The following is a 24,368-nucleotide window of genomic DNA, read 5'->3' on the forward strand; positions in this document are numbered from 1 at the left end:
GTCTTAATTTATACTTGTCAAGTCTAAGTCTTGATTTTTCTCTCACGGTTTGTGAAGGTCTTGAAAGACTCGACGAGCCGCAGTCAATACGCGTTGGGGTGGGTGGGTTGGGGGATGGGGTAAGATTGACTGCCCAAAGATTTTTACAGAATAATTTCCAAACGGCGCGGCGTAGCCCCACCAAACTTTGCTTAGCTGTAGAGAATTAGATACCGGACATTGTTATGTAAAGGGATGATGCACCTGGTAAGGTCGCTAACCCATGGGCGGTAAAACCCAGGCCATGGCTGTCGGCGAAGGACATTTGTGGGGAATCGTTCAATGTGATGCAGCAACATAGTGTGAGATGAAGCCATACATATCTTGGATAGTTTCTTAGGCAACACAAGATTAAATTCAGAATGGTAACAAATTTAACTCACCTAGGGCAAGTATGTAGGCCAGAGCAAGGTAAAAACTGACCTTAAGTTTTAGTCGAGAGCTTGGTTTAATGGGGTAGTCTTTGGCGCTGATTTCGAGTTGGTTAGCGACAGGGACTGCAACAAAGATGTTCTACTGACCTTTTAAAGGCCAGAGTACGTGACTGACCTAAAATGACCCCGATCAACGTTTTGTTTTTAGGAACATATCGCCTCTAGCGTGGTCCCAAATACTGATTCGAATAGCAAAATCAGGGTCATTGTGTAGATATTTGGTCACCTTGACCTTATGAAGGTCAAACAATGTCACTGGCCTCATTAAGCTCTTGCCTGGAACAGGCATTCACGGCGGTTGCATAAGAAAGTCTGGGGGCACCTGGGGCACCAACCTGGATTTGACCTTGTCTGACCATATTGAATCCCAAGGACATCACGTGGGAATACACAATTTTTACACATGTAAGTTCGCGCAAATTTGAATCTATAATGTGAACATTACGTGTCCGGCTATCTTAATTTTGAGATATCAGGGAGTCAGTCACCCCTACTGGAGCAAAGGGCATTCAGCCGACCACCCGGGCGCGTGTTGAGAGTTGTTACATACCAAGAACATCCGGTTGGCAGAGTATGATGTTAATGATCGCGATCAATTGACTACAGAGGGAGAAGGATGCCGCCTAACGTAATGTCTGGGGTTTGTCTTGGCAACTTACGTAATGTCCAGGGTGTTTAGGGCAACCAGCGAGTGCAAGGAAAAAGCTTGTAGAGCGCTCCGGCAAAGCACTTCTGCATCGATACTTTGACCAAATACAGATACAGACAGCGAACACGTTCATATATATATATATATATATATATATATATATATATATATATATATATATATATATATGTGTGTGTGTGTGTGTGTGTGTGTGTGTGTGTATGTGTGTGTGTGTATGTATGCCCCGAGCTTCGCAAGAATGGTGCCTCCAAAAGCCGGATGCTTTGGAGAGAAAACGGCGATGAAAAGCTTCGAAAGGCTCCGAAAGCAAGCAGTGTTCTGAATACTGCGCGTGCCCACTGCAGGGAAAGAACCCATCAATGAACTAATCTGACGATATTTTTGCCATTGGCGATCACGAACGCAACTCCCGTTGCGGTCTTCCACAACTCTCGCCATTAACAGCACAGCTCATGCGTGAGATCATTGAGTTTTAGTGCAGCTGGCGCATCTCATTCTGTCCAATCTGCCTTATTTGCCCATTGGAGAGAGGGGCTGGATGAGCCAGCACGACCGGTTCGGTGAACAGTCAACAGCACGTGACCGACATATGGGTGAGCCAGCGAAAAGCCGCTTAAAGCCTTCTCAATTGCGAAATGAGTTTATGACAACGTCTTTATCAGCGCGCATGCTCCAATACTTCCCTCACATGTCCTGGGTCGTAGATTTAGCGCTGTTCTGTGGCGTCGTGCGCTGTACTGTGTTTGTCCGAACCGTGTCAAGGCAGCTTTGCAGATAACGCAGTAGTGGTTCAGATGATCTAGTGTGTTCTTCTCAAGGATGGATGTGTTTGTCATGAAACTTGTTCACCCACAACGGCGTGCGCAACCCAAATCGCTGAAATTGAGCGCGGCCAAAGGGAGGCGTCCGCAACCCATTGCAACACCGCGAGGTGTTAATGCACCTCGAAAGTTTCGTAAAACCGTGAGAGACGACAGTACGACCGACGCGCCGCGAGCCGTGACAAACCAATCAGCGGGATGACGAACGGAATTTGTCACGGCCCAGCACTAGTGTGTCATCCGTCGGTTCGGCGGGCGTGACTGACGGAGCCGCCGGACCGGTCCGTCACGGCGGCCCGCAAGTCACAGTCATCGCGGTCCGCTGATGCCGATGTTCCGGGTTTTGGTCCGTGCTGGCCACGTGAACCAGCTGCCGCAGCTGCCGCACGGCTGCTAGCTGACGCGTGGAGTGGCAAGATTGCCAGCGTGTCATACTATGCATCCATCATGATTACTCAGGTTAATTCCATCAGCCCACTTCTCCACTAGGATACAGATGAAATAATCATCTCCCTACTTCTTTAAGAAAAATGGGCGAACTTCCCACACAAATGGTCATTAGAGAGCACTCTTTGCTCACCGTTGATTGTTGTCAAGGTTCCCAATCCACCGCCCCGGCCGAACACTGCGTCCAAATCAAGTAACAGTTTTGTTTGTACTGTAGGCCAAACACCGCCGAACTACGCATCGGTGCAACACGTCACCACGACACGGTCACTCGGTGTCAATCTGACCCCCTCATGGCCAGGTGCCAGTTGTTCATCCCTGACGATAGATCCAGAACGTTGTCTCTGGGACGGGAGTAAGAGTGAGTAAGTACGTAGCTGAGAGTTTCTTAGTCTGCCGCCTAGTGATCAGCTGTCCGTCGCGATGTTTTCAACTCAGCTACGGGTCCTTGATCGTAGGCTTCGTGGGTTAAGGCGCCGGCTAAGCGCGCATAAGTTTGTCATGCTGGGAACACAAGGATACAGGCAACCCAACCGCGTTACGCGTTCTTTCTTGTACGCAATGACGGAAGAAAATCAACTAAAAATGAAAGTTTCACGATACTTTTGAGACGCAAGTGCCAATAACCATTTGGTCTGAAGAGCGTGCGCTGCGTGCCCCTGGCAGATCACTGCAGCTGGCGCCGGTGAAGCCTGGGATCGGTGGGACGTGGGGCCCGCCCGTGGGACCCGCCCGTGGGACCCGTGGGGCCCGCCCTAAGTCGCCAGAGGAGACGGACTTCCCCGCGGAAAGTTTTGCCCCTCTGTTGGTGCCGAGCGTGCGTGAGTCCGGAATGAGAAGTAATTGGACGTAATGCGCCCCTTGCTTGGTTTTCCTAATTTGGACGCGGCCAACCGTACTTTGGATCGCACGTCACTTTCATCCTCGGTTATTACGCCGATGAGTCTGACTTCTTTTCATGAAAGGACCCATTACGTCTCGGTGGCAGACTTTCGAATGGACGTTGTCGACGTTACGCTACAGTTTCCTGGTAAAGAGAGCTAATGATATTTGGCACCCGCGTTTCCTTGCTTTGTTTAATTTTCAAAACATTGCTGATTCATAAAAGCATGTCTTAAGATGGAAATGCTGAGATGCGCGCCTTGTGTTTCTCGATGTGTTGGGGCGAGATTGATTCATGTTTACATCTTCCGCAAGACGCCTCAGAGGCGCAGCGATGTGTCCACACACGTCCGGTCTCCAATCCCAACATGGCCATTAGGCGGCATGACGTGGGCTTTCAGACGAAGCATAATTGGCCAAACCGTCTCATGTCTCAACCAATGACATAACGAGCGCTGGCGCTGCCGGCGGCATTCGTGGGAGGTGCAGCAACGTCGCTCCCACGGGTCAGTTTACCGGCCGTTCGCTCCCGAAACAAGGTCGGCGGCGGGGCCGGCGACTGGGACCAGGATAGCCAAACACATCGTGACGTTGGCGAGTGTGAGCCCCAGCCTGCGCTGGACAGCACGTTACGGCGCTGGGGCCGACAGAAGACTGCGTCATCCCACGCAGAAAACGGAGGGCGCGCGCCGTACAACGCCCCTTGGGACGCAACAGCGAGGGCTGGTTTGGTACGAGAATCAGTGGTGAGATCGTGGAGAGTTGGCTCGCAAAGTACGTGGACCACCGATAATCGACGTGTCTGGTAAAAGTTGAAAGATGTCACCTCATCCCTCTCGGCCCAGGCAGAGCGGGCAGAGGCGGGCCAGCGGGCAAACAATCAATCAATCAACCAGTCAATCAATCAATCAATCGATGCAGGCGGGTGAACAATCCTATGTGACGCTTGAAGTTGGTGTCAACTGTAGGATATGATCGACGACAAGTGCAAAAGGGCACGAGAGGAGCCGCTGGCATTCGCCTGACTGAAATAAAGTTGCAATGTCATCAAACCTTCCAAATGAACTGCCAAATCGCCTTACACACACATTTGCCCGGTCAAAACCATTCCGGGGCAAACAAATGGTGTGTAATGAATGGTCTTACCCCGCACCCCCGCCGGTTGTACGCCGTCATCTAGCGCCGCAATCAAAGGTTTTGTTCAAGCCGTGTCGCAAATCCGTGTCTAGCTGCTCACTGTTGCCTTATCTAGCTGCCAGTGCAATATACGCCGCATTGCAACTCAATGGCATGCACCGAATCAACAGCAGCGCTTTGTGTTGCCGGCTCAGCTGAGAGTGAGCACCTAGCTGCTGCTGGGAGTGATCACCCGGCTGCTGCTGGGAGTGAGGACCCGGCTGCTGCTGGGAGTGATCACCCGGCTGCTGCTGAGAGTGAGCACCCAGCTGCTGCTGGGAGTGATCACCCGGCCGCTGCTGGGAGTGATCACCCGGCTGCTGCTGGGAGTGATCACCCGGCTGCTGCTGAGAGTGATCACCCAGCTGCTGCTGGGAGTGATCACCCGGCTGCTGCTGAGAGTGAGCACCCGGCTGCTGCTGGAAGTGAGCACCCGGCTGCTGCTGAGAGTGAGCACCCAGCTGCTGCTGGGAGTGATCACCCGGCTGCTGCTGAGAGTGAGCACCCAGCTGCTGCTGGGAGTGATCACCCGGCTGCTGCTGGGAGTGATCACCCGGCTGCTGCTGAGAGTGATCACCCGGCTGCTGCTGAGAGTGAGCACCCGGCTGCTGCTGGGAGTGAGCACCCGGCTGCTGCTGGGAGTGATCACCCGGCTGCTGCTGGCAGTGATCACCCGGCTGCTGGCTCCCAAGTGGGGCTTCCACGAGACGTGTCCTAAACACCGTTGCCGTACGCTGATCGACCAAGGCTACGGCCACTAACAGCGTGGATATCCCGGGCTCATTCGTTTTGCTCCAGTGAGCAGGAACACAAACCGCACTAGCCGAACTGAGATGTGCTGAGATATTTCGCCGCAAATTGCTTCCGGTGTTCACAGCGCATGAGTGTCATCAAGTGGCCTCAGAGGATCCTCGGAGGAAATGCGGGTGACGGGGGGGGGGGGGGAGGGGGAGGGGCAAGACGAAGTATAAGCCGTTCAAGTTTTAGTTGCCCATCATGCTTTTCCATTTCTGTTTGATTTCTAGTTGATGCACACCATGACTTTTATAAGTGCTTTTTTACCAAGTTTGAATTGAAGTTTTCATTATAAGCCAAATGTGGAGGTAGGAGCGTATACATTTAAGATCTTAGCCTGAAGATCTCAGCCCAGAAGTGGCCTTATTTTTACAGCTTTTTTATTATAGGGGGCTCAACCCACGTCTCTATCTTACCCGGTTGGCATCGCACTTGCACACGATCTCGATTCAAGAAGATAAAGACCCTATACAGGAAATTATTTTGGTGTCTCTCAACTTAAGCATTTCGCTAGTTGCACACGAAGCTTACTTTGAAATGAGAAAAACGCGTGAATTCTACTTTAGACCGACTCACTGCATATTCACGTCGCCAGATCAGCCAGATCCCGCGGCTATCCTTCTCTGAGATCGTCACACGATGTCACATCAGCCAGATCCCGTGACTATCCTTCTCTGAGATCGTCACACGATGCCAGATCAGCCAGATCCCGCGGCTAGCCTTCTCTGAGATCGTCACACGATGCCACATCAGCCAGATCCCGCGACTATCCTTCTCTGAGATCGTCACACGATGCCACATCAGCCAGATCCCGCGGCTATCCTTCTCTGAGATCGTCACACGATGCCACATCAGCCAGATCCCGCGACTATCCTTCTCTGAGATTGTCACACGATGCCACGTCACTGATGGTTAACGAAAATATGGGTGAAGCACTTTACATTCGTTCAATGTCCGAGCTTCTCCCGCCTTCACCTGGGCCGAGCTGAAGCCGACCGTGGCAGGCTACCGGCCGTAGCAGGCTGCCGGCCGTAGCAGACTGCCGGCCGTAGCAGGCTGCCGGCCGTAGCAGGCTGCCGGCCGTAGCAGGCTGCCGGCCGTAGCAGGCTGCCGGCCATAGCAGGCTGTCGGGCATAGCATTCTGCCAGCCGTAGCAGGCTACCGGCCATAGCAGGCTGCCGGCCGTAGCAGGCTGCCGGCCGTAGCAGGCTGACGGGCATAGCAGGCTGCCGGCCGCGCGCCAGGTCACACGGCACCGGCTGAGTGGGACGAACACCGGCTGGGTGTTCTGCGGTCTGACGAACACCGGCTGGGTGTGTGTCGCGAGGGGGAGGGGAAGGGGAGGGAGAGCCGGGAGCGTCTCGCTTTCTCGGACCGACTGATAAGCATCCGAGTCTACACACCCAATCAACCGTGCCTTGAATGATTGGTGAGTTCCAGATAGAAGCACGAGTGAGCACTGTGTGCCGCAGACAATGCAGCCATCAGTGAGCTCTTCCGTACCTTTCTTGTCCTTCGTAAATATCAGTGTATCATCAGATTGGTTTCCTTAATTGGGACTCTTGTTTTCACTTCTCCGTTAGGCATGCGTTTCTCCACTTAGATGAAACGAGACATGCATCGGGAAGATGGGAAAGCGGTTATCAAGCTAGCATTTTGTCTTCTAAATCTGTATGTGGGAAAAGCTGGAGGCATCCTCATATCTTAATTCAACCAGACGTGTTCTTTCATCAAGCTTATGCCTCCACGAGAGGCCTTTGCACAGCTACCAAAACTTCAGCCATCTGACGTCAGACATCCAGGAGAGACAAACACCTTAGACGCCTTCGCAATCTCACCAGTGTAATAGCTGCACTAAATCAACGTTTCCTGTTTTTTTTTCGTTTCCGCCGACTGTTTGGTGTGCTGTGTTCGATAAACTAGTTGCATCTTTACCAACAAGCATATTGTATCTGATTCCATTCCATCCATTACCGGTCCACTTCATCTTCAACACGCCAAACGCGTGTTGCTGCCGCTCCGACCGTCAGCTGTCCACATCCCAAGACGCCGGCAGTGCGCCGCGCCACTTTCGTGATCGGGCCGCAGAAAGGCCGTGCGCGGCGCCGGCGGCGCGCGCCCCGGCGGCCGGCAGCTGGCGCTTTCACCATTGTGGCGCAGCTGACGCGCGGCGCGGCAGGCTGGGGCGGGCCGCGGGCCGCGGTGTGGGGGCGGTCAGCGCCCGCTGGCGGCTCTCATGGCTTCGGCAGCTCAGGGACGCTGTCTGGCGCAGGGACGGCAGCCCGGGGACGCTGTCTGGTGCGGGGACGGCAGGTCAGGGACGCTGTCTGGTGCAGGGACGGCAGCTCAGGGACGCTGTCTGATGCCGGGACGACAGCTGAGGGGCGCTGTCTGATGCAGGGATGGCAGCCCTGAGGCGCTGTCTGATGCCGGGACGACAGCTCAAGGACGCTGTCTGGTGCAGGGACGGCAGGTCAGGGACACTGTCTGATGCTGGGACGGCAGCTCAAGGACGCTGTCTGGTGCAGGGTCGGCAGGTCAGGGACACTGTCTGATGCTGGGACGGCAGCTCAGGGACGCTGTCTGGTGCAGGGACGACAGCCCAGGGACACTGTCTGGTGCAGGGACGGCAGCTCAGGGACGCTGTCTGGTGCAGGGACGGCAGCTCAGGGACGCTGTCTGGTGCCGAAACTGCCGTTGCCGTCCGAGTGGCTTCCTCTGGCGACCTTGGATCATTTGGCCAGTTCGCATGTGCTGTTCTGGTTCTTAACCTGCACGACCTTTGTGGGGTTATGCGAATAAAGAGGCAGCGTCGGGAAAGGTTAGGATGAACGAGACGGGAGGACAGCTCAGGCTAGGACGCGGCCTTATGCTGGAGACAATCTGTCCCGGAAACATTAAGCCTTGCAGCCTTAGAAACCAGTCCCTGCCATAGGCTCGGCACTATGAGTGCTTGGCCAGGCATGGATGCCGGGGCGGCTCGCTCAAAACCGAACTCTGTCAGTGGGTAGCCGCTGTACACGCTTGCGTGGAGAGACGCACAACAATTAGAAATATTTCGTGAAGACCAGGGTGCCAAGGGAGGGCGCCAAGGTGAGCTTTACTACCGAAATTCCGATGCTTGTTTCGTCATCTAGGAATCGGTGCCTCGGCTCGCTCTCCCCTCAGTGTATCGCCGTACTTTAGTGTTCCACGCTATCATGACGGGCTTTGGGTCTTCTCTTCTCGTCTCTTCAACGGATCTCATGCGATTGTCTCCAGAACGGTGGCATCCGCGACTTCCCTCCCTGGCCATGCTGCTTTCTCAGCCGAAGTCGCACGAAGACTCTGACGCTCCGATCTCAACGTGCATCTACACTCCAGTCTCCGACCGACGCCACACGCCAGAGCCTCCGCCATGTCCGCCAGGGCGAGCAGCGAAAACCCGGTGACCAGGCCGAGGAAGCCGCCTATGTTGGCCAGCAGCGTGCTCTGCGTGAAGGCGACCGCCTCCTGAACCTGGTCGGCAGCCAGGTCGAGCGTCAAGAACGCTTCCGTAAAGCACGGGGACACGGTGCTGCCGTGGTCGTCGCATCCTCCCGTCAGACTCTCCTGGTTCAGGTTATAGGCGACTCCGCGGCAGGCGCTGGGACAGTCGCAGCCTCGCAGGTCCTCCGCCAGACTGCTGGGCACGTACTGATGCGCTGCCGGTCTTCTTACTAGGTATGGGGCCGGCGGAGGTGGAGCGCGCCTGGTTCTTAAAGCGCGTCGCTGGCTGTTGCCGGGGGCTCTATTCGCGGCCTGCCCTCCGGCCGCCGCCGTCGGGTATGAGTGGTATTCCAGCTGGGGCCGGCTCCATGAGATGTTCAGGTCCAGGCAGAGCGAACCCCGGAACGGCCAGGGAAGGATCTTGTCTTCCTCTGCCACCTCCGACTGCACGAGCCGTTCGCACACGGGCAGGTGGTCGAGCGGGCCCCGCATCTCGGGCAGGAATACGCCAGCCGACACCATGTGCGGCAGCCGGCAGCCGATGCGCGCCGCCAGCCGCCGCCACTGGCACCCCTTCAGACATTGTGCCACTGAGTAGCCTGGCTTATCGCGACAGGGCCGCCGGCGCACGTTGACCAGCCGCCGCAGCCGCGCCGTCACGTGGTAGCCGGTGACCTTCCCAGCCCGCAGCTCGCGTCCCGGCGTCACCGGCATGGGCATGTCGGAGAGCGGCGCCGGCAGGTCGCCCACGCTCGGCTCCTCCGGACCGTGCACGTACAGCCGGTAGGCCACCTGGCTGGCCTTGCTGGTGAAGAGGACGGGCACGTGCAGCAGCAGTCGGACTGAGAGTGGGCTGTGGCAGCTTCGGTGCAGTGCCGCGCCCGGCTCGAGCGTTAGACAGCGCATCGGCTGCCACCGCCGCCTTCCCAGATGCAGAAAGAAGCGCTGCCGCCAGACCCCCAGCGGCCCCGGCAGAGGCACGGTACTGATTCTGCGGTGGCCCCTGATGATCTGCAGCTGGTCATAGCCGGTTGGCAGGATCTCCAGCGTGGTCCGGTTGTAGAACTCGACGACCGAGAGCGAGCCGTTGATCAGTTGGTGGTACAGGTCGATGATCAGATCCTCCTCGAGTCGATGGCCGGGGCAGAGCGTGAGCCGCGGGAACGGCGCCACCGTTCGCACCGTTGTCGAGCTGACCGGCTCAGCGCGGTACTCCAGCACCTGCGCCCACACCAGGGCCAGCAGCAGCAGCAGGAGCGTCGTGCGCGCTGTCCAGCGCAGAAGGGTACGGACGCTCCCGCACCGGCGGGCTCCGCCTGCACCAGCACCCATCCTGGCCACTGAAACGCCACTGAAAACCCCCCCAGGGGTGGTACCATCCCGCCTGCCGCATGGTGTTCTCCGGTATCGATCAGCGACGCTCCTGTTGAGGCATGCCTTTGCATGGCGATTCCGTCGGTTACTTAAATGGAGCGCGACGGCTAAGTGGATGCGTCGAGGTCAATGCTACGGATAGCGGTGTCCCGACAGCACTGTTATGCCTACCACGGTGAAGTATGGTAGCTCGCCGACCATCAATGGAAGCCGTTAACTAACGGGTCCGGTGATTGGTTGCACGGAGCGCGACGATCCAGCGGAGGTCGATGCCATGGATACTGGGAAACCGCCACCCATGTTATACATGGCAGGGTGACGTGTGGTGGCTCCCAGATCATCAGCGGAAGCCAAAGTGGGCTGATGGGAGATGGTGGTGGCCAAAGACGCTTGAACTGGTGGAGTGATCGGGTGATTTGTCATCCTTTGCTGTTGAAGGCTTAAGTATTGGAGACAGGAAATCGATTTGTTTGAGGTTCTCCAGAATTGATCGCTACATGCTTGATTACATGCTCACATGCTAACATGACCGCATGTTTAATTGTCTTGCATCACATGCTTAGAGCTTACAGGCAGTGTCCAACCTTTGTGGCATATTTCATTTGCATACTTAAGTGAAACTTTAAGACGACTGGCATCTAATAAAAGCACTAGGTAGTGTCATTGCAGCACCGCAAAGACCTAACAAGGACATCAATTCTAATCACGAGTCGAAGTTATGATGGGAATGAGGACAACTAGAAAACAGGGCCGAAAGGGGCGGTTGATGTACCAGGAGGTCATCACGAAAGCATGGGAGGGTACAGATGATGACTTCAGTTCTTAACAGGAGAACGCTGCACGCCACGTCCGATATAACTCCCGTCTCGTAAAGTTGTTTCAAGACTTAAGTGAACGGCTTAAGACAAACATGGCAACGCCAAGAAAAAATGCTTTCCGCTTTTCAGGCAACATGTAACTTCCCAAAATATGGGGCGTCAGTTAATATGGAACTTGGCTTGCCTCTACAACAGTTGTATGGCCCAAATTGCTTTTGACCATTTTGGCCGAAACATCTGTTGACGTGCACCCGGATGTCTACGATACGTCCTCAAGCACGAACAGCACCAGAGGCGCCATCAGCAAAACCAGATGCTGTTCCCATACCATCTCTAATTACCTCGGCCGCCGCACAGCCCGGTCCACTGGCCCGAAAAACAGCGAAAAGTGAGCCGTGGCAGCCGCACCCCACCCGGGGAGCGGCCGCCGCGCCCGCCCGCAGGTATCGTCGCAGGCCATGCTGGGGCGGCGGGTCACGCGGTCAGAGATGAAGCCTCGTCCGCACCGCCGGTGTACTGCACCGGCCGACGTCGGCACCGCCGGTGTACTGCACCGGCCGACGTCCGCACCGCCGGTGTACTGCACCGGCCGACGTCGGCACCGCCGGTGTACTGCACCGGCCGGCGTCGGCAGCGTCGGTGTACTGCACCGGCCGACGTCGGCACCGCCGGTGTACTGCACCGGCCGACGTCGGCAGCGTCGGTGTACTGCACCGGCCGACGTCGGCACCGCCGGTGTACTGCACCGGCCGACGTCCGCACCGCCGGTGTACTGCACCGGCCGACGTCCGCACCGCCGGTGTACTGCACCGGCCGACGTCGGCACCGCCGGTGTACTGCACCGGCCGACGTCCGCACCGCCGGTGTACTGCACCGGCCGACGTCCGCAGCGTCGGTGTACTGCACCGGCCGACGTCGGCACTGCCGGTGTACTGTACCGGCCGACGTCGGCACCGCCGGTGTACTGCACCGGCCGACGTCGGCACTGCCGGTGTACTGCACCGGCCGACGCTGTCATGGCTGCCTGTTGCCGGCAGCCATTATCGACGCAGATTTGACGCGGTGTGTGAAACGCTGCACAAGTGGTATAGGTGTCGTCTTCCCACCGTCTCAGCACAGACAATTTGGGAGGCACAGAAGACTGGCTTACCTAAAGGACATTTGATGTAACAACATAAACCGCGCTGAGCTCAGCGCATCAATCTGCTGACATGTGCCGGGTTCTGTTATAGCCTGCTCTTAGAAGGCGCGAGAACGACGCCCAGCGTTCAGCGCGGATTGACGTCGCGTTTAGTTGGAGTGCTCGCGGTGTTCGTGACACAGAACGCTGGCGGCCTGGTTTTCCGCACTCGGTGTCTGGTAGTGACACAGCCATTGTCGAAAGAGCTGTTCTGTTACACTTTACATACAACGGACCCGATGCCTTGTAGTGACACTGCCATTGTCGAAAGAGCTGTTCTTTAACATTTTACATACAGCTATCCTCAGCTAGATTTGCTGCTAGACGTTTATTGATTCACTACGAGCGCCAGAAAATACCAAAAGGGCCCCCAGCGGACAACAGAAGCCTCCTTCCAGATGTCACTGCATTTTGCGCGTCAGCGGAGCACCGCATTCCGTTGGAAGTACCACGCCCCCTCTCCTACCACGCGCCTGAATTTTTGCCATGATCCACTAATGTCGCGCCCAACTCGCCAGAAATTCACTAAAAGTCACCAAAACAACAAGCTTTCCGATGGGTTTTGCGGATACTCACTGCTTACAGCGTGCTGCAGACTGGACGCTGTAAAGCAGAGCTATACAAACTGCGAGCTGTACACTGAAGCACTGCAGTATATATGTTCCACTGCAGTGCCACGTACTGCTGGTGTAGTCCGTAACGAGCAACGCGGGCTCCCCGAGAGCCTGCGCCGCGTGCAAGCCGTGCGACGCACGCGCACGTGCCGTGCATGTCACTGGCGCGACAGCCAGCGACGGGCACGCGGTCACTGGCGCCGGCCGCTGCCACTGCGCGGCACGTGACGTCGCCACACGGCACGTGACGTCACCACACGACACGTGACGTCCAGCTCCGTCACGCTCCGCCAGCGGCCGAGATGACCTTGAGTGACCGCACGCTACGCAACGGACGTGTGCGTAAACGCCATCCATCATCCTGTCACCAGTATAGCAGCAACAGAAAATAACACGTTGTCTCTAGCGGTAACATCCGTCAATGGTGGATCTGTGTGCCTTTTTGGAATAGCCATTTCCCCGATACTGATATCGGCTCCATATATCGCCCGTGAACAAGGTACGCGTCTGCCTTGGGAAGAAGCGTGGTGTTCCTCCGACACTGCTCTACAAAGAGATTCGCTCCTGCCACCGCAGCTCGGCCTGCGACCCTGTCTCCCGCCGCACTGGTGTGGGGGGGGGGGCTGGACGGACTCCGGGGAGGGGCGGGCGGGGGGGGGGGGGGCAGGACACCGCGGTCGGCGGGAGCGCCGCGCTACCGCCGCGTCCCGGGGTAACCTCGCTCCGTTCCGGACTGTTGGCCGCCCGGGGCCACCGTGACCACCACAGGCTCCGCCTCTCGCACTGTGCGGTGCTTGGAGGCGACCCAGCAGCACAGCATGGAGTCCAGTATCAGATGCACGCACCTGGTCCCCAGTGAACCAGCGCGTGACGCGCAGCTGCTAGTTGCTTGTGTCGCGCTTGAGTCTCCACATGCTGCGCCGCAGTGCTCCTGCGGCGGTGATTTTAACGCGTGTAAGAGAGCAGTCGGACTTGTTCCGAGATTGTGGCGGCACGGCTGTAAAGAGGGTCACAGGCTCCACTCTGCTTGACGGGAAACTGCAGGTCACTGGAGCACCGTTACCTCCGCTTTCTCAGAGGCGCGGCTTGGCGGCCACGGGAGTCACGGGTCACCCAGCGCTCGCCCAACCCAAACATAGAAAATTGGCACGCGCAAAATACATTTTCACCGACTTCAGTTGTTGGCCGCAAATATTCTAGGCTTCGTGAAACACCCAATACGCCCATGAAAATCGATTCCCTCGCGAAACTATAAATGGCGATGATGTATTGAAGTTCTTCTGCGTTTGGAAAGAGCCTGTAGGGAATAATAATTATAATTTTGTTGACCTCCTGCGGCGGGTCAACCACTACCGTGGACATATGCTGGTGGGACGCATCACTCGGTTATCGCTGCTGTATGCTTACGACGCAGCTAACGTCACAACGTCACGACCATGGTATGCTACATTAAACCGCATACGCATCACAGTCAAAACGCTGGAATCCAAGCGTTGTATCTTGCATTACCATTTTGACCTTTTATCGACCTTTTATCGGCCTTTTATCGACCTTTTATCGACCTCTCATCGACCTTTTATCGACCTTTTATCACTTTTACCAGCATCGGAAGTGATCCCTGGCGACCCTACACAAAGGCATCCCAAACTCCAGCTTCACTGCTATCTCCGCAGGCTGCATAGCTCACTGGAGGCAAGTGATGTGGTGCGAGCGACAATGTCCTGGACCTATACTACCAGAGTGGGGGGTGGCCTCGGCGGCTTTTACTGACTAAGTCCACCCCACAAACCGATCCATCGCACTCAAGGCCAGAAATGCATCAAACCGTGGTCCGTTTCACACTGGTTACGTCGTCAACAGGAGCGTAAACCATCACAAAGAGGCGTTCACCGTCCCACAGGTTAACTTTCGAATTTAATCCCAAACAGCTCGCTTACTAAACAATTTGGTGAAATCAGGATTGATTGCGGTTGGCTGTGAAGACGGATATGTGCAAAGCTTGGTCAAACAGCTGCCTAAAATTATTTAATATTGGTTCAAATCAACAGCGAACTATAGAAAGCGGACAAGACTCGTGAAAATTAAACTAACGGCGTCAAGCAAAAACTCGACACTTTCTATTGTACCGCACTCGTTCATGCAACATAAAAGACGTGACCATTCTTCTCTAATCGCTATCAGTTGATAAGCGGAGTGTTTCGTAAGAGGGTTGGGGTAAGTCGTGGTTAAGATAAGGAAAAGGTGCAGGATAACAATAAGGGTGTAGATAGCGTATCTCACATCTTGATTAACAAACAATAGAATATCGCCTCAAATTAGAATGGCTTTCTGTATGCACCGTAAAACGGGGTATTCCTGGTGTGGCGTTCGTTGCAGCTAGCCGCTCACCCAACTTCATCGTCTGCAGTGGCGCTCAGGAACGCAGCCGGGATTTTCGTAAGAGAGGGAAGAGCGGCGTCCTTCGACGCGAATGCATCGCGGCGATTTTGAGCTTTCTGTTCAGAGCCATTAATGATGAAAAACCAAAACAACGAGCCCAGGGGGAGGGTAGACCCCTCAAGTCCCCCCCCCCCGGTCTTGGTTACGCCCCTGGTACCGTTCATCACGGACAGCGGTCAGTGCCACCAAATGGGGCCCGGAGGCGTCTCCCTGTTGAGCCCCCGGGCCAGCGTGCACCAGTTCCCAGGGCCTTTACAGACGACTGGCAGTGCCGCTCAAACTTCACAGTCGGCGAGCACGACTGGCGACCAGGGGGTGTTTGGAGACTCCTGACTCACGACAGTCATGGTAGAGATCCGGACTTGCCGCTGGCCTCATCGGCGTGAGCTGGCCCACAGTAAGCCAGTGTGTTCTGTGGACCAGTGTGTGGTTTACGATACGGTTGGGGATAGTGGTTTACCGCAGGATTGGGGGGCCAATTACGTGATGATAAGAAGGCGAGAGAAGTTTCCAATTCAATTTCATTGCTGGGCTGCAGAACAGTTAGCAATTTCGATTTTAGCTATCATTTCTATTCATTATTATTCAATTTCTATGACAACATTATTTCAATTTCTCACTCAAGTGCCGATCAGAGCTTAACTGTTAAGTGCTTTGTCATAAGTTCTGAGGCCGTAAGCGAGAGCACCCGTCGCCCGTCATTGTAGCCAAAATAGACACCTTCCAAGCACGTGGGCAGCAAAACAGCTCTTCAAGCCTTGTATTTCAATGCTTAAAGGCGGCTCAATGTAGACGAGGTATACGAGCTGATGGTACCACTCTGATGACTGTAATAGTCATCAGTCATCATTCGAGTCATCATCAGTCATCATATAGTCATCATGCGAGCATCTTCCACAATAGTGATTATTATGGAAGAAGCCTGAACTCGATGCCGCCCTTCTGACGGCCGCGTCCGGAAGTGGTAAAGGTCGCCATGGAATGAGGAGGATTCCACGATCTGATTCTTCTCACCTCCCCCCCCCCCCCGAACGTCTTCTTACTACTCCAACATCCTCTCACTTCGACAAACGGAAACAGTTTCATTCGCGCATGGAAGGTGGATCAAACCCGGAACGGATGTAAAAAAGTGCATAGCTTCACTGGTGCGCCTTTACAGAAGCGCGTAATGCAACCGCACTTATATACACGACTGGACCGAACAAAGACCTTGGTGGATTCCATGCCCTCCTTGCTTATGGCCGATACCAGGGGCGATGGGCATAACTTTCAGAAAGTGAGCCCCACCCCCACGACAACTCTGAAGGCACTTACGTTCTGGGAATATCCCGGATTTTCCAGAACGAAACGACCCAAGCAAGTCTGGTGGGAGATTAAAGGCGTTCACAGGTGCATTTTCCTTTACCCATTCCACCCGCTACCCATGCCGCTTACCCATACCCATGCATTACCCGTTCCTAACCAGTGGTACCCACCCGTCACATTTCTAGCATTTTAGTTGCGGGCTATGGTGAAGCCTTCCAAAAGTTTACACCTAAACTTATTCTTTTGCGTTGATAGGTCCAAATCTAAACTGATATTGACTAAGGAAAAACAATCAGCAGCATTGCAAAGTACTTCGTAAAGAATTTACCCAAGATTTCATAAACCTCTTACACATGCCCATATACCAATATATCCATACTCAAAAGATATTTTCTCGCATTCTACACCCAACCCTTCTCCTGATCCGGTCTCCTGATCGCGAGGAGACGGTCTCCTGATCGAGAGGAGACGGTCTCCTGATCGAGAGGAGACTGTCCCCTGATCGCGAGGAAACGGTCTCCTGATCACGAGGAGACGGTCTCCTGATCGCGAGGAGACGGTCTCCTGATCGTGAGGAGACGGTCTCCTGATCGCGAGGAGATTGTCTCCTGATCGCGAGGAGACCGTCGGTGGTGACCCATCCCGTCGAAGAAGACAGTGGTCCAGCTGCAGTACGCCAGTATGTCGGACCACCGTCGCGATCCGAGGCGGCCGGTTACCGCCGGGGCCCAGCGGATCGGTTTGTTCGCCTTATCTGACAACATTGTTGAACGGAATGTTGAATTGTTGAATTGTTGAGCATTAAATGTTGTCACAACAAGCCGTGTGACAACATTCGTCAGAGTCGGCACCAAAGATCATATCAACCGGGTAGTACATCGGCGAGAAGGAAGGCGAAGCGCTCAGAGTTCGGTGTATAAGACGGAAGAAAAGGACGTCAGCAACTCGGGTCTAATCCTGTTCGAAATGAGCTCGCTGCTCTGAGATGACGATGTCACGGACACCCATCATCAGCGAACGTTGTTGCAGCATCGAAGCGACCTGGACCTGTCTCGTCCATGTGGTCTGGGTCGATTGCGTGTCCTCGTCTCGCGTGAGACCGGGTCAGGGCCGGCACCGTTTCATTCCCGGGCGCATGATCTCGTCTCCGCCGAGAACCGAACGACCTGGTCACCATCTGCTGTCGCCTCAGGCGTGAAATAGGTCAGCGGCTGCAACTGAGGCAACCCAGTGAGGACACAGGCCACTGGCGGGTTGTGGAGGGGGGGGGGGGGGGGGAATTGCCGCGGGCCGCCTCGTGTCTGACACGCAGAAAATCGCTCAAAAATAGTTCTAAAATTGCCAACGCAGTCGAGACAATACGCAGCCCAAGGATTGAACTCATGTTTGAATAATCAGAGCGCATTCAGCGAAGTAAGCATGCCGACGTACAACGCTACTGAGCTATCCGAAAAATCGTCGCTCACCCAGAGCAAGCATAAATCCCTTTATCGCTTTTACCAGCAATCTAAACATGACTTGGACATACCATGGTGGAAGTGCCCACCGCATCTTCACAGCTTTGGACAGCCTGAGCCACATCAGCCACATCTCCTTGCCTTGCTAACTGGCATGATGTTAGTGATTGTGATATCAATAACAGCCAGAAGGAGCTTAAAATATGTTCACTCGAATCCCGGTGCCAAAGGGCTCGCTTTCCTCAGGCTAAGACGAGCACTCCTTTTTTTTGGTGACCAGCCATTTCGTAAAGCGAGCCTCAAACCACGCAGCTCCCACCACCTGTCGAGGTTTCACCACTTGGACGGTCACAAATCAAAACGCCCATCAGGGGTAATGAGCAGGCAGCGGACAAACACACGAATCATAGACCGACGCTCGAAAACAAGCGCCACCAGTGGGCTGCCCCGACGCAGCCACCCGCGCAGAGCCGGCACAGGGGTCACGGTCAAGGGCACACCCCACAGGGGCTCTCTCGAAGCCGGGACCGCAGCGTCGGAGGCTAGGGTACGACCAGACTCAGAGAGGGTTACCCGATGCTGGACCGCAGCGTCGGAGGCTAGGGTACAACCAGACTCAGAGGGGGTTACCCGATGCTGGACCGCAGTGTCTGAGATCAGGGTACAACCAGACTCAGAGGGGGTACCCGACGCTGGACCGCAGTATCGGAGGCTAGGACATAACCAGACTAAGAGCAGTTAGTCAGCGCTGGACCACAATGTGGGTGGTCAGGCTGTACCAACAAACGCGGCGCCGGCGGCGCCGGCCGGTCCCTGATATCAGCGGCGGGGCGGCCTTCCGACACTCGCTGTCCACTTTTCGGTTCTTCGGGCATCGAGCACACATGCTCGATGCTCCGCATTCGGCCGACGCTCCGCTGATATTCCGCTGATGATCCTGACGAACTCCCGTCATGATCATCAGCGACATCCTCAGGACAGTTCTGACGACAGATGAGACCTTCACCAGCGACGTGTGGTTGAGCCCGCACATGTGTAGGCACTGAACGAGTGGTGACCGCTCGGTGGTTACTTTCCGGTAGTAACTGCCTGTTGTTTACTGTCTGGTGGTTACTGACTGTTGGTTAGTGCCTGTTGGTTACTGCCTGTTGGTTACTGCCTGTTGGTTACTGCCTGGTAGTTGCTGCCTGGTGGTTACTGCCTGGTGTTGCCTGCCTGGGAGATGGGTAGTGAATTTCACTGGCCCCTGTACAAGCGGGTCGAAATCACACCGCTGCAGGGTCCTTTTAACCCAACATGAAACACGGAGGGCCATGCTGTTATCATCGAGAGCCACCCGATGAACAGACCCTCTGGAGTAACTGGCTCGGAATCCTGACCCTCCGCCAGCCACCAACATTCCTCACCGTGTTTTTTGTTTGTACGTCCGCAGGACCTCCGTTCCACACACGGCACCTAAAGCGCATGCGCGGTCAGCAGACCTCCCGGCGCGTCCGCAGCAATTTGGAGCCAATCAATCTATTCGCCTTGCAGTTGCATGCAATAAGGAAGCGGCCGGCGACAGGGTTCGGTGCAGCGGACCCGGTGGCCGGCCCCCGGTCCGATGCCGGCGGGCCACGCGCCGCTCAGGGGGCCAGAAGAGAGCAGTTTATGCACCTCTGACGTCATTTACGGCGCCACGTGACCAATGCGGTCGGTGCGTCCTTAAGCCCAGACCTTGTACTGAGGTTATTCGAGTGGAGAGCATTGCGTACGGCTGGAAGAATGCTGTGGTATAGTGTTTGGGCTTTGACTTGTCCGAGTCTGCAACCAGCTGATCCCCAGTCTCACACCATAGACCACGGTCACGGTAAAAAAGCGCCGTGAAAAACTCGCTGAAGAGCATCAGGCCATTCCATTGCAGCAGAAACGGAGGCCGGAGCGGAAGTATGCGGGAGAATGTGACAGTTCTATTTCGGGAGGAAATTTGCCGCTTTGAGCACGCCCAGAACAGTCGACAGCCCAGCCCAGCCCAGCCAGAACAGCCCAACCGAATGTCGAAATTGGCTTCAGGCGTCGTCTGCCTCCGTCGTTTGTCTACATCATCACGATTGTCAAAAATGAGCCCACGATTGTGGCAAACGCCTTACGTTGGGCGAATGGCGACCATTACGTGAATTCCCTTCAAGGGCAGCATGCAGTCGTTATGGAGGCGCCGCTGGTCGAGAGAATCCCTGCTCGACAATAACACTTTCAAATTGAAAGGAACATCCATGCCGGTTCTGGCCACGTGCTTTCTAGAGGCTGGCTGCTCATTTCTGCCAGCGGCGACCACTGACCGGTCTCAACTTCAGGTTCTCGGCGATACGTCCGCATCGTCTAACAAGTCGCGCTGCATAAAGTTTAGATCATTTGCGCAAAAGCTATCCATCTAGGCATAACTTGCCTAAAGCATTGCAACAAGAGCCAAATGCAAAGCATTCATCCCATGTGCATGGAAAAAGTGGAGTTAAGTAGTCGTAAAAAGCTGTAAAATGCGGCCCGTGCAGCCTTTTTATTTGCCTCCGACACACTTCCGTGCATGTTCCCTCGAGTTGTGTCATCATGCAAGTGCATGATGACAACACTTCTGTTATCAACTCGGTCGTTCCGTGGCGCGCCAGGCGTCTCTCCGCACCGGTCTTCTAGACGGTGGGCTTTTGAAACAAACATCGCGTGCTATCATGAATTATTTCTCTTGGTACAAGCAGCCGCCCAGCACAGATCTAACAGACGAGCTCTGCCCAGGCCTGGCGGTCGGTGTGTGAGAGCCAGCGACAAAGAGCCGCTGCAGTCCGTTGGGATTGGGTGTGCCTTGCGGCCATGAGACGTTTTCTGCTGCACTTACAGGGCCTGGCTGGGGCATCGTTGTCACTGGTCTAACGTGCGTCGCTTGATACATCAGAGCGCTGTGAAGTTTCATGTACGGTTGTGGGCCTGCGTCCCCCCAGCGCTGCGCGCTAAGCGTTCCGCATAATGCGGCGGGCATTCTGGTATTTGAACACTAGGCAGCTTAAAGCCGCGGAGAGAGCTGCGCGGCTTTCGGTTCTAAGATGCGCCGCTCACCAACACCTGACTCCGTTAGCGCAAACAAACCAAGCGTTGCGTTATCGCAAAAAAACCAGGCGTTAGTGTAAGCAAACCAACTCTCCCGCGGCAGCCATCCTGGTCAAGGTCGGCTCAATGTCCCCCCTGATGTACTCTAGGCGTGTGCCCCTGACCCCGGCCAGGGCAGCCGGCGGCGACAGAGGCGGAGTCGTCCGCACAGCCGTGACGCCGCGCCGGTCCGCTGCACCCGGGCAGAGGCGTCACCAGGTGCTCAAAAAAGGGCTGCAGCAAAGCCAGTGGATAATATGATGTGAAAGGTGTCGGGGAAAATGAACGTCGCATGCTCCCGAGTACCCTGACCAGTAGCGCAGCATTTAAATTGCCGTGTGTGATACTCCAGACTCGAATATTATTCCAGGCTTGACGCGTAATAGTCTGGTAGTGTCATCTCCACAACTCTGCCATTTGGGCAGCATGCAAGTCTGTCTTACGCTTCTGACTTATCTTCATATATGCAACTGCAAATATAACTCATGATCGTTGCCTTCTTTGCTGAAGACGGGAGGGGTGGGGGCGCAAGGTGAGTCCAGTGTGAGGACGACGTGAGGACGAAACACAGGAGGACGTGAGGACGAAACACACCGTGGAGAGCAATCCAGAACAAACGTCATTGTCAAATGGTCTGAGTGGGCCTCTGCCCAGGCAGTCCTGACTGCGCCCCTCTAAGCCCCCTCCAGCTTCCCAGGCTCTGAGCGGGCCTCCGACCGGACAGTCCTGACTGCGCCACTGGCCCCTCTCAGCCTTCGAGGCTCTGAGCGAGCCTCCGAGCAGACAGTCCTGACTGCGCCTCTGGCCCCTCCCCGGCTTTTTGCCGTCGTCGGGTGACACGAGCACCGCGCAGTGTCACCCGTCGTCATTCAGCTCCGGCCACGGGTCACGGGGTCACGGAGGTCGCCGTGCGTTCGGTGACAGGGCGCCTGGAGACGGGCCGCTGGACGATTGGGGAGGGGGAGGGGGCTCTGTAGCAGCCTGCCGAGCTGTCGTGATGAAGCGGGGCGCGAGATGGTTTGAACAGGCTGATGGAGCAACAGAGAGGGATGCAACTGCAAAACACATGCAGTAAAAAGAAGAGGAAAGTAAATGAGCTGGAGAGAGAGAGGGAGATGCTGAAAAGATAAATGCCGGGAGGGCCAGAGTGTGTGTGGGTGGGTGGAGAGAGAGAGAGAGAGAGAGAGATAGAGAGAGAGAGGGAGAGAGAGAGAGGAGGAGAAGGGGAGGAGAGAGAGAGAGAGAGAGAGAGAGAGAATGGAGGAAGAGAGAGAGAGAGAAGAGAGAGAGAGAGAGAGAGAGAGAGAGAGAGAGAGAGAGAGAGAGAGAAGAGAGAGAGAGAGAGAGAGAGAGAGAGAGAGAGAGAGAGAGAGAGAGAAAGGGGAGAGAGAGAGAGAGAGGAAAGGAGGAGAGAGAGATAAGAGAGAGAGAGAGGGGGGGAGAGAGAGAGGAGGATGGGGGAGAGAGAGAGGGGAGAGAGAGAGAGAGAGAGAGAGAGGGAGAGAGAAAAAAAGAGGAGCAGCGCTAATATGTAGAGAGATGATTGTGTAACCGACGACTGCTACGGTGTGGTTGATGCACAAAGCATCAGCAATTAAATACATGATGCAGAATGGTAAGCGACGAGAAGACGACCTTCGTTGTGTAAACAGCTGAGCTATCAGCAGCACTATATCGGTAGCTTGAACATAGAGGTAGCAGGGTTATCGCGTTTACCGGTTATCTTAGCAAATTGGTCGCTGCAGTGAGCTTGCGAAGACGAGTCGGAGTCCTTTCACAGCGCTCGGCGCCAAATCACGTGGCTGTAGCGCTAAATCTTTTCACCAGGCTTTCGCGCGTGCTGCAACTGTTACGTGCAGAGCACGTGAGTGCACAACGTCTGCGTAGGATTGGCATGGCGGTGCCCGAGTTTGCTATCGGCACAGCTTGGTGTGTAGGTCTTGCTTGTGAATAGGGAAGGGGGGGGAGGGGAAGACGCGCACAGAAAGGGCGCAACGCAGAGCTCTGCCGCATCGTTCCTTTCCCTGGCTCCCCGTCAGTCGGGTGTCGTCACTGCCGGACCCAAACCAGACCTAACCAGACCAGACCAGACCAAACCAGACCAGACCAGACCTACCGCCGGAAGCTGGGGCGGTGGGGTTTCTAAAAATCCAGCAGCGACGGCGCGCCGCATCATCCCAATCTGGGCCAGCGGTGATGATAATCGCCAGCAGGTCGTCTCCAGCGACCCTGCGGCTTTCACGTGACGACCGGCGGACACCGCCGACCGCAAAGCGAGCCGTGGCGGCGAAAAACACGGGCGTCGCACCCACGGTGTGCAGGCTCCGCGGCTTGAAGCAGCGGTGGAAATGTAAGTCACACAAAATTGCGTGACTGCTTTCTGTGGAAGCTGGTCTTGTCAAGGCAGATGGCGTGCGTGTTTGGCGTAATTTCGGGGCGTTGACTCATTAGTTGAGAAGGAATTGAGGCCGGTGGGTTTGAGCTGTCATGCATGAAGTAGTCCACATATGTCCATACCGACCAGTGACCACGTCTGCTATGGTCTCATACAACGCCCAGAATCATCGGTGTGTGCAATCCCAAGCTAGAAATAGCACCGACCGCGAGCTGATGCGATATTAACATGCGCGCCAAAGATAGCTAGCAGCTAGCAGAAGATAAGTAGAGAAAGGTAAGAAAAGACATGCAAAGAAAGATGGCTACAGTATGTAAAGAAAGGTAGCTCTACAGCTAGCAGAAGGCAGCGACGGAGACGATAATCAGGCGAGGACGACTATACGTTGATCTTATGACGTCATCATTCGGAGCAGCATGCCTGAGTAGCACACCTGCCGCTTCCGAGCTAGCCGATATACTTCGCGATGCTGGGTTTGAGTGGTGACCCACATTCTGCGACATCTTCTGGCTGAGTGTGAGCATGAAGCTCTGCCCACGACATAGTATGGTCCGAATCTGGCTGTTTATCCCCCTACGCAGCCACTCGGCTATCCTGAAGGCCACTGCAGACAATTTCTGTAACTGTTTCCCGCTAACAAATGACCGCTATGACCTTGTCAAGATTACCTGCCACCGGTGTTGAAATGAGCATCCTTGTTTTGCCACCCACTCGCTCAGGCAAAATAGCACCGGCGTGGGTGTGTCATGGACCGTCTGGATGTTTGAACCCCCTCCCCCCATCCCACCCCCCACACCGTGCAACAGGTCACGTGGACACCGCCCGGAAGCCCGGCCCATTGATGCGCGTGGTGAGCCGGGCTGGCCGGGCGTAGCTGTGTTGCAGGGCCCGGCATGCGTCCGTTTCCTGGCCTTGGGCCACTCCTTGCTTCTGACCGCAC

At 55.4% G+C, this 24,368-nt stretch overlaps 1 protein-coding gene across 1 annotated transcript in view; it reads right to left on the minus strand.

Moving 5' to 3' along the window:
- LOC119093241 (uncharacterized) overlaps window positions 1-24,368 on the minus strand; it is a 74,007-nt gene that overhangs the window by 46,790 nt on the left and 2,849 nt on the right.

This window comes from Pollicipes pollicipes, unplaced genomic scaffold (assembly GCF_011947565.3).
Source record: "Pollicipes pollicipes isolate AB1234 unplaced genomic scaffold, Ppol_2.1 Scaffold_1600;HRSCAF=1878_pilon_pilon_pilon, whole genome shotgun sequence".
Lineage (NCBI taxonomy): Eukaryota > Metazoa > Arthropoda > Thecostraca > Pollicipedomorpha > Pollicipedidae > Pollicipes > Pollicipes pollicipes.